We start from the raw sequence: 11,404 nt of genomic DNA on the forward strand, positions 1-11,404 counted from the left end.
TTGCACGCCACCCGTGTAGATGGCAGCTTTTCAAAATGACCCCCTGGACTTCGCTGCTTTCGAATTGCATGCTGCCCATGTAGATGGAGGCCTTTCGAAAGGACCTCCTGGACTTTGAGAGCCCCCTTCTTCCTATTTGGTTTTGGGAAGAACGGGCTTTTGAAGTCCAGGAGGTCCTTTCGAAAGGCCTCCATCTACATGGGCAGCATGAGATTCAAAAGCAGTGATTTCAAATTGCGCGCAGCCACCATTATGCCAATGAGGCACTGCATAGTCATAGCGCCTCATTAGCATCTTCCCAATTCGTTCATTACCATGCCCCTTCCAAAAAGAAGGAGCTAGTGTAGATGTAGCCAATATGTACCTGCAAATTAACCACACCACCAAAATATTTATTTCTGGTGCATTCTATATATGAATACATTAGTACAAATGCCTGATAAATTAAAGGTTAAAGAGCACATGAGGAAAAGTTTTATAAAAAACAATGTGCTGTTTTTCCCCTGCTATTTTAAACATTTTGAAGTCAGGCTAACAGAATATCAGGCTAACTGGAATAAAATATTCTGAGGTGGCAGTTCCAACTGGAGAACATATAAATGAACTGTTGGCTCACTGCGCAATGAACCAATAATAGCTGCCCCTGATGATTCAAGCACCAAATTTCAGACAAATATTCTTTACTGTGGAGACAGTTCATATTTCCCAAGTGCTTAAAAGGAGGAGGAGGAGGAGGAAAGTCAAAAAATAGGGTGGGTGAAATCTTGTCCCCACCAAAGTCCATGAGAACTTCACCATCAGCTTCAAGGGAGCAGGGATTTCATCCAACATTTAAGGATAATCGTTTTGTTACAGTCTGTATACATGCCTATAAATCCATAATAAGGACAAACTACCCTCGATCTTCAAAGACAGGACTCCCTTTCCATCTAAGCAACAACACTGAACACAAGCCATCAACTAAATAGGTTTTCAAAAAATTGATCCAACTCCTACTGATGTCCAGTTCAAGTCAGTGAGAGTCTAATGACTTCAATGAGAGCAGAATGCAACCCTACCTGATAATTTGTATGCACACACAGTCTGCAATAAAGGAGAAGAAACTATCAAGGTTTCAATATCCAATCCATCGTTGTGGTACCTGAAAGTAGGAAGTGATTATATGGCTCCTCAGTTGCCCTGGTAAAAAGTATTTCATACAATTATAGTTTTTATTTACAAAGTACATTTTACATCAGACTGTAAACACCCTGAGATCTCATAAAAACAGTAAGAGGTCACAGATTAGAATGAGAAGAAAAGCTATATTAATGGGCTACATCAACATAGTACAAGATAAACTTTGATGGGCCTAACTGAGCAGTCTATGCTTTCCATATAGCCTGTGGCACTAGCTAACAAGGGCCTGTACAAAAATATTACATCTTTTCCAGGTGGCTACAGGTCATCAACATTCTTAGCACCCATTTTTTTTCATGTTCTTAATGTTTCCTATGACTGAGTCTTGAACAGGATTAAACTCAGGTTCCTACTCTCACTCCAGGACACGTCTTGCCACAGGCTCTGTTTCTGCAGTATGAAGTAAATGAAGTTATGCACAGATGGAGAGATCTGCTCAAAAATAACAGACTGGTGGATCAAAGCACTGTGAATTAACCAACACAGAAGCTAAGGCTACACTATGGTTCCTATATCGGGATACATATGGTTTCTATTTTGGGATACAAATGTATCCTGAAATAGAAACCTCATGGCCAAATACCGCACTCAAGATAGCAAGACTATTTCAAGCAGGGTGTTTCGTTCCCGGTAACTCTCATTGTATGAGACTTAGTGGAAAGTTAAAAATAGCCTCTTATTTCAAGCCCCGACGCAGTGTAGCCTGCACTGGGTTCAAAATAAGTTATTTCAAGCTACCTTATATAATTTGTGCACTACAAATTGCTAAGTTATTTTGAGCTATGGCTAGAGTGTAGCCCTAGCCAAACAGTTTAAAGTGTGTGAACATAAAGCTGACCACATCAAAGTTTGGACTATTGCAATATACTGATTTAATGCTGCTTGAAAAGGATACGTCACTGACTAATACAAGGATATAAGAGATGATAAGAGAAACAGAGTTGCGTACACCCTCATTGCAAGTCAGACCAGAAATAGTATGGACTTGATACAAAGCCCACAGAAGTCAGCCAAAATTTTGAGGTGTAAAGGGACTTGGAAGTACCCCGGGCACTTCAAAGTACCAGTGGGTGAGCTACGGCTACACACAAGCCAGCACTTTGAAGTTTTACACTTTGGAGTTGCCGCAGGGGGGGAATTTGCTTAATGAAGTGCTGCATATGAACTGCACAACTTCATTAATAAACTCCCAACACCTTACTTACCATCCTCCCTTTCAAGTAGGGAGGTAGTGTAGACAAGACCCTAACTACTATTTCTATACCGTTAATGTAGGTCCTGTGATGACACCAGAGCATTGGTCCAGTCATCGAAGTTAACTATGATTATTTAATAACCTGTATTCTCCTTTGCCCTCAGCAAGGTCTTACAAATGGTTTTAATGTGTTTAACATCATTGTTAAATTTAGCTGGTCCAGTTAGTCAGTCACTGAGAAACTGATTGATTACCACACAGCTTACCTGTTGGGAGTACCTAAGGAGGCAACAATATATCTAAAACAGCCTACTCAGAAAAGGCATTTATCAAACTGAAAACACCCAGCTTATCTCCTAAGCATTCCTCAAACTTCCATACACAGAATATTACAATTCACAGCCACTCATGCAAAAGTGTGAAAAAGTGCTAATTTTAAGAAAGAGTGGTCTTTTCACTAAGACGAGAAATAGCTAGAAACTTCAGAATATATTAATTTAAAAAAAAAACAAAACCAAAGACTGAATGAACCAGTATTTGCTTCATCCTGTACAGAGAAGAGGAGCTATATAGTAATGCAGATGCATGTGTTTAATAATTGCTTTTCATCTGCAATGACCACAGGTTTGATATCTAAGCCTCACCTAATAACTGCAATGAGTCTCATTCAGTAATTACAACCATCCTAGAAATACATCTTTCTTGACAAAAGACAGTAATGCTGTGTTACAATCCAAGCTAGAGAAAATGCCTCCCAGTTTCCAAAAACAAAAACTTCTTTGCCATCCAGTGGCTCCTGAATACAAGCAGTACAACATTCTACTTTCCGCAGCAAAGTTCATGACTCCCCATCTAGGATAGATTTGGTTTTCATGAGAACGAAGGAGCCTCAATGAATTTAGTTTTTAAAATGTTGTATTACACACCAACGCACTCCTGCCTACAAGCCACAGATGCCAAAGACCAGATCTGGCAGAGATTCCCTTCTTGCATTTTAAAAATCTTACCAGAGCACACGTACAACAATATTTTGAAATAAATGACAATGGGCAACTCTTCCCCTAGGATCTGTAAGAATTTAAAGTTATTCATTGGACAAATTACTCCTATGCACATTTTTGGGTGCATCTTTAGTCAGCGCTGTTGATCTTGGAAACAACTGCAATCATTTCTTCAACAACAACGAGTTCCAGATGAAGTTCAGCTGTAAGCTGACAACATGATCTTACCCAGTGTTCAGACCTTCGCCTCTCCCCAACAGTGTTTTGAGATTTTTTAAAGTGAGACGTGTTTTCAAAAATATGCCATCCTACTAATGCTGGGCCCATTCTACCTGCAATTGTATTGACAAGAAAGGGTAGAGATCAAAACGCACACATTTGCAAATGGTAATGTGTTGGATCACATCCTAGAACATAAACACATTGTTTGGAGAGCATAAAAACCACAACAGTATGACAAACCGCAACATTTACAATTCGAAGCAGAGATGTCAAAGGATGAAGTATTTTTAAGGCACCTTCCAAAAAAAATCTCCCCAGGCTAAGTGGTTTTAGCATCAGCCTGTATCAATCTTCTCAGGAACTCTCGGGAGTATTGAATACTTCAAATCTTGCCTCATTCCCTGGAGGAAAGCATAGTGCTTATTTGCGGTCAAAATCCAAAATAACTACATTGCTAACAAATTTATTCAGAATAGTGTAGCTATATTGGCCAATATAATCAATCTAGAAAAAGAAATACTGTCACTCATTTTAGAAAACTAACTATTACTAACTGCTGAAAATTAGCAGTGGAAAGACTAATCTATCTTCATTTCAGAATCTACACATTCATATATTTGTCCAAACACTAATCATCAATCATATTAAAGTCAGACATTTTTCAGTATTAGGTGCAGAGAAAGCATTATGGTTCTTTTGAAGAATATTTTTGTTGTACTCAAGTAGTGTTTCTTCAACTATGTTCATGGAACACCAGTGTTCCATGAACAACTCGCAGGTGTGCCACCAGTGTGAGATACTTTTTTGATATCATACACTGATGGTATATATTTTCTATTATTAAGACCAGATTAAATTACTTTGGTTTTTTTGCTGCACATGTAGCTCTTTTTTTTTTTCATGCGGGGGCGGGGGGAGAGAAAAATTTCACAGCTGTTCTGCATTTAAAAAAATTACTATTATTTGGTGTTATGCCATCTCAAAAAGTTTAAGAAACAGTGTACTAGAGAAACTTAATTTTGGATACCTCTGTCAATTTGCAACCTCTAACTGGTCTACGTTTCTCCCTATGTACTCCTTTGCTGGAATTACACTGGATCAGAGAATTCCTCCTTAAAGAGCAACACAAGGCAAGGGCATTCTTTTTATCACCTCTTTCATTTGCTCCAGTCACTGAGTCAGTGTAGCCATAATGAAGATATTTGGTGAAAGCATTGTTTTTCCTTCATATTTGCAGAGTGATTCTAAGGAAGATAGGTGTCTGATCTTACAAGGAAGCAATCAGGTATCATGGCAGGGTAATGACAATGCTCAACAGTATTGTATTGTTCAGACATTAGGTCGTACTATGTAAAATACCCTGTTTAAACCAGATCCAGCCATATCTGGAAGAACACTGAAGGGTCATAGGATGAGCACATCTGATGTGCATAATAAACAAAGTCCTATAACCAAGCTGTATTTGGTACCAGCTACATGACAGATATGGATAGGTGTGAGACTTTCAGCTAATTTTCTGTACATGTGAGATACCAACTGGTTTCTTAATAGGTGGAATGCCAAACTGCCAGTTTTGGGAGGTTCCCTCCCCCGCAAGACGTAACACTAGTGGTCTTGCAACAGCTCAGAATTAAATTTAAAATCTTCCTTCTCTGGACTTCCAGCTATAATACAATTTAGGCATTTCCTAGAGTTAGTAAACAAAGTTCCACAAGTAGGGATGGTCTGATCCGATCATACAAGCAGAGGGTGGCTTTACCTACATGTCTGCTGTACAATTTCAGTGAGAAATACTTACAGATATATACTTTGAATGCTATACTTCATATTCAAGATCTTAAAAATCCTCTCAAAGACAGATGCAAAAAGCACTTCAATATCCCATGAAGTCTGTATTTGCATATTTTACTGGTTTTGATTAGATATAGACTGCATTTTCCTTCACTTGTGAAGGAATTTAATTCCAATCTATATTTAAGATACTGCAAACATGATTGCACTCATTCAGGTGTTATTTATGGCTCTGCAATTACACATGCAAAATAAAGTTGAAGCTGATGGAGAGCAAGACTGGATAAAAAAAAAAAAACACCATGGAAAGAAGTTTATAGAAACTATGAGTTGTGGATATATAAATATACTGGTTACTTAAAAACCAACCATCACTTTATGCTCTGGAACTACTACAGTTGTCTTCAGGTCAGCCAATTGACCAATATATTTCTGTATTTATATGCATAATAATTAAATAGATGTGAAAATTTATTATGCAGAATTTAACTATTCAAATATCGACAGGCAAAGCCAAATATCTGTACATGAAAATGTGTTATTGCTATTATACTCTTTTCTCTACAATTTGTAAACATGTCTCTTTGTTTATTTGGTGGCAAAAAAAAGAAAAAAAATCAAATATCCTTATCCAAAGAGTACAGAATGGTCAGTTCCTTCAGCTCTTAGCACATTTCCCAAAAGCTTCACTATCAGTTCAGGTTTCCAAAATAAGCAGGTTTTCAAACAAATCAATCTCATTGAGAAAGGAGATTTGTTTCAACTTATTTGTTTGAATACCAATGTTCAGTGATTGAAGTTCTATTTACCCTTCTCTGTGCCACACAGGTCACAAAGGGCAAAAGATCACATATATATTTTTATTACACATCAAGAGCTCAAACCTGAAAATAGTTATTAGTGGCTACAATGCTTAATAGCCTGAACAGTGTCTCTGATTTCAAACCCCATTATGTTTTATTGGTCTGTGTAGTCCAAGTCTCTGTGAACTAACAAAAAACAAAACTTTAGCATTTCTCAGCTTTAGGAAATCAAAACACCTTGCAACATTTTCTAGCTTGGAGTCTCAAAAAACTTACATTCTGCTCTTCTAGCCTTCAGTTAGTCCCACCAAATTAATGCCATCAGGCTTCAAATATTATCTGCAGATTCTAACCTGGGGATTGAATCCTTCAAGCACTTAACCCATGTGCTTAAATTTAAGTATATGGCTACTAACTGAAGGCAATGAAAACTATTCACATACTTTATCTGAAAGTACATGCATTAGTGACTGCAGGATCAGGGCCTATATCAGGGCCCACGGACTTCTTTTTTCAGAGCAACATTGCTTTTTAGATACTAAAAAAAAAACTTTTCCAGGAAAGCACCCAGAAGAAAGTATTAGTTTGTTCTGGTTTCTAGTTTACTGATCCTGTATAGTAAAACCCCTATTTAGGGGATTTCAACTTGCATGTTCCTTTGCTTAACACAAGTCAAAATCATGAGTGGGAGGGAGCTGGGAACCAGGCAGCTCCTGGCTCCCCAACTTTTGCGGTAGCCAGGAAACTGACCAGCACTGCAGCACCAGACAGTTTCCTGGCTCCTGCAAAGAGGAGAGATGAAAACCAGGCTGCCACCTGGTTCACTGCCCCCCACCAATCTTGGGAGCTGGGAAACTGACCAGAGCAGCAGCACTGGTCAGCTTCCCAGGTCCCCTGACTTGTGTAAAATTTGACTTACACATGATTGCCCTGAAACGCAACCTAAATTTAAGTTGGGGGTTTACTGTAGTTCAGTGTTTCCCAAATGGTGTTCCACAAAACCCCAAGGTTTCTTGAAGCAAAAATAAGGTTCCACAAGAAAATTCCTCTGTGGCTCCCTGCACTGCTGCCACTGAAACAGAAGAACTAAAATGTAATTGGTTTAACATTTGGCAAGGTGATGGGAGGGACCTGGCCGTTAAACCAACTGAATTTATTTCCATTACTTCAGTGGTGGCAAGGCAGGGCAGGGACCCACAGAAAGCCCCTCACTTGCCCCACTACTCCAGTGGCCACACCCCTGCCAGAGGAACACCTCCACGCCAACGTTCTTTCTGCTGGGCACACGAGGCCAGCCGGCATAAGCTCCCCAGCCAGCGCCATGGATGGGTTAGTCCCGGGGGCCAGTTTGGGGTTGAGGCTGGTTAGTCCTGTGGATGCAGGGATGGGTTTGGAGCTGAGAGGGCTTAAGTCTGGGGCTAGGGTGGCAGGTTTAGGAACCGAGGGGGTACAATCTGGTAAAAGAGTTCCGCAAAATTCTTTTGAGTTTAAGAGGGTTCAGTAGCCAAATATAAAATTGGATAAACTACATCATTGTTTCCCTGTGTACATTTGGCATTCACAGTGGCTACAGTTATCTGTAAAATCTGCTCTTGCGGTGCAAGCGATACTTCAATATTCACAAATAAGGAATTCCACACAGCGGTTTTACATAAGACAGGAAGTGTTACTCTGAGGAAGAATTTGGACTATGCATCGGATGGGAGGAGCTGCTCTAACTATATATTTCAGTTCATTTTAGAGCATTCTAATCAATGACATCATGGGAGGGCAATTATTCAACTATTGGCTCTTCAATTTATAACGTAAGATGCTGAGTTATTATAGATATTGTCTACTTCTAAAAGAAGCTAAAAAGTGTTATCATTCCAGCCCAGTTTCCAAGGATGCTGGGCACTGCAGTTCTGCCTTAATTCAGTTAGTGATAAGAGCACTCAGCACTTCTGAAAGGTTAGCATTTAATACTTTCCAGTCAGAACCAAGTTTTGAAGCCATTTATTAAAAATATGATCAGTCATGTGTACAGATTAGGAAGTATGCTCTCACACAAGTGTAAATTAGGAATAACAAGGTCAAAAATGTAAAGGGTCGGAGAATGTAATAAGCTGAAGACCAACAAACAACTGGATATGAATACGTAATTTTAAACCATGCACACAATTTCAAGGAGTTTTATTGAATATTCTGAGGGACATTCTCATCACTGCACGCAATACTAAAGAAAGAACAGTGGAAAAATTACAATAAAAACCACCATAGTTGGTTACTCAGTGCTTTACCATTTTTATCCTGTAACTTTACAGTGCCATCTAGCTGCAAATCATCACACATACATGAGTTCAGCAAGAGAAAAATTCACTCTAATTTCTTCAGAGAGTTTGTGAACGTTAACTACAAGCCTAGACCAGTAAATTCCACCACTTTCCTTTCACTGGCAGAAAGGCAGGCTATCCAAACTGAGAAGGCCTTTAAAAGGCAACTTTAATAATCTCCGGATAGTTAGAGGTGTTCTCTTCCATAAACAGTTAGTGGGCTAATGACTGTTCACCTTCCCTCCATTACTGCAGTTTGAGTAGTAGAACAGATCATTTATGCTCTGTCTACACTACAGCCATGTCGACAGAAGTTACTGTCAGAAGATCCCTTCTGACAACACTTCTGCTAACAGATCACAGCCACACATGAAAGCATATTGCTCTGTCAACAGGGAGCAGCTGGACAGAATGGCTCACCAGAAGCACAGCAGACAGGGCTGCCAGATGACCTGGAAGCCCTGTCTGTTGACAGAGGGCACACCGGAGCATCCATGTTTTTTTTGGGGGGGGGGGGCAGCGTCCAAGAAAGGTATTATGTCCCATGGGGAAGAGGCATAAGGCTGTCAACAGTGTGTTGACAGAACACATTTTTAGCATGGACCCTCTGCAAGTTTTGTCAACAAAACTCTCTAGTGTCAATATAGCCTTAGAATGCCTGCAACAAAGGGGTGGGGGAAAGGAACCAAAACTCTTTTGCCTGGGACAGGTTAGAGATCCAGAAGCTAGGCAGTCTCACCAAGCAGCCAAAAGCCAGCAGGAAATCTGAAAGCAAGTTTGTCAGAGAACTGTGGGCTAAATCTCTTAGTTCCCATTTCATAAAATGAAAATAGGCAATGGCGGCTGATAGACTCCACGAGGCTTAAACTGCAGGAACCAGACAGTCTTTCTGCACTTCCCTGGACAGTGACCAGATATTTAGAGTAACACACATACATAGGGTACATAATTGGACTGTGTCAGAGGGAAGTAAATGGAGATGGGATAAGAGAAGCTAGGAGAGGAGAGAAGCTAGGAGAAAAATTAAACTCATCTTCCCTTTACCCTCTCAAAATGAAAACCTGGCAACTCCACAGTGCAGCCAGAATAGAAGAAAATAGCATTCATCCCTTCACTCTTCTTTCCTATTCCCAACCTCCCTCTCTCCAAATCTATCTGTACCTCCCTTGCCCTGTTAGTCACAGCTCTCTTACACTCTCACCTAACTCCTGCTGATAATATTCTCCCCTACAGTCAGCCATGCCAGACCAAGCTACCTCTCCCAGCTCCTCCAGCCCCACCTGTTGAGGAGCACTTTCCCATTCAGCTCTACCTAACCAGGCAAGGTCACAACCCTGTCTACCTACTCTAGCCATTACACAAAACCCATATCCTTTCCTACGTCTCTGGGCTCACATCCACCAGCAGCCCAGCCCAGCCCCGCCCAAACCAGCTTAGCTCCCACCTCCCCCTGGCCAGGCATAAGCAGGTGCTCAAGGAAGAAGTGTAGCTGGAGTCCCGCTCCCCTACCCACACAGGCACTAACCTGGGACCACAAGCCTGAGTCGTCTGCTACTGCTGTTTCTACTCCTCGCCCCTTTGCTCTAACGAGCACAGAGAATTGGGTGCCCTGCTACGGGATCATCTGCCCCCTACTGGCAGCCAGCGGCATTCCCCACCGCGGCCACGCTACAGTGATTGGCATTGCGGCCACCTGCCGGTGCATTGTTGGGCGCAGGACTTTGCACTTTCCCCTCCTAACCGGCCAGCCACCGCAGGTGCCGAGAGTTACCGTCCGTCCTTCTGACGGCGCGACGAGATCCGGCCCCCAGACAGGTGAGCTAAGTGCTAATTAGCCTTCACCAACTGATCGTGGGGAGTATTTGCATTGCTTTGCCCCCGCAATCTCCACAGCCTGTTCTACCGTTGTCATGGGACCCTAGTGCTGGAACATTAGCAATTGCAATAACTGAGCCCGTGTTTTACTGGCCTACTTGCTCGAGTTTACCCAGTTAGACCCAAGCCACAAACATTCGCACAGGTGCTTTATATCAATTGGACTACTCAGGATAGTAATTGAAGAATTGTTTACAGAATTGGGATATTGCTAAATTTTTAGGTATGTTTGTCGTGTAAATAGTTGCATATAGAACATTGTTTCTTGATGAAAATAGCTCCTGGTTTCATAGCAGAACTAGAGAAGGGTGGAATCAGTTAATGGACTTCCTAAAAATTGCTTTCATATGCTGTTTTCAATGCTGTAAGGGAACACTACTAAATGTGATGGATGCTTGTTTTGTTTTTTGTTTTTTTTTTCAAAGCATGCACGTTGTGGCTAAATTGTTTCAGCACCAGCCAAAGTGCTTCCACGAAATTTATTTTTCAAACTGTTCACCAGAGAATTCTTTTTGAAGGTGTAACATTGCTTTGCAGGATTTACAGCCCGAATATTTTGACAAAACCACGAAGAAGGTACAACTGTGAGGTTTCTTGATCCAAGGTTTAAGAATCTGAAGTGCTGTCTAAGGCATGAAGGAGAGCAAAACTGATATGGAAACTACAGAACCCAAACCACCAAAACAGATATTCAATTTTCTGCAGGTGGCATCTGACTCATGATGAAAACGATTATGAGTTGGTCCATACTGCTTTGGATCATTATCGAGCAGAACCCATTACAACATGGACACAGGTCCTCTGGAATGGTGGTTGAAACACAAAAAGGTCTATGAATCTTTATTGCATCTTCCATGTAAACATCTTGCAATGCTGAGTACCACAGTGATATGGGAACTCCTTTCTCACCTCCAGGTGACATTATAAATGACAAGCAAACAGCACTATTTCCTGCAAATGTAAATGAACTTGTCTGAGCAAGTGGCTGAACAAGAAGTAGGACTGAGGGGACTTATGCATAAGTGG

The sequence above is a fragment of the Carettochelys insculpta genome, chromosome 4 (genome assembly GCF_033958435.1).
Source record: "Carettochelys insculpta isolate YL-2023 chromosome 4, ASM3395843v1, whole genome shotgun sequence".
Classification (NCBI taxonomy): domain Eukaryota; kingdom Metazoa; phylum Chordata; order Testudines; family Carettochelyidae; genus Carettochelys; species Carettochelys insculpta.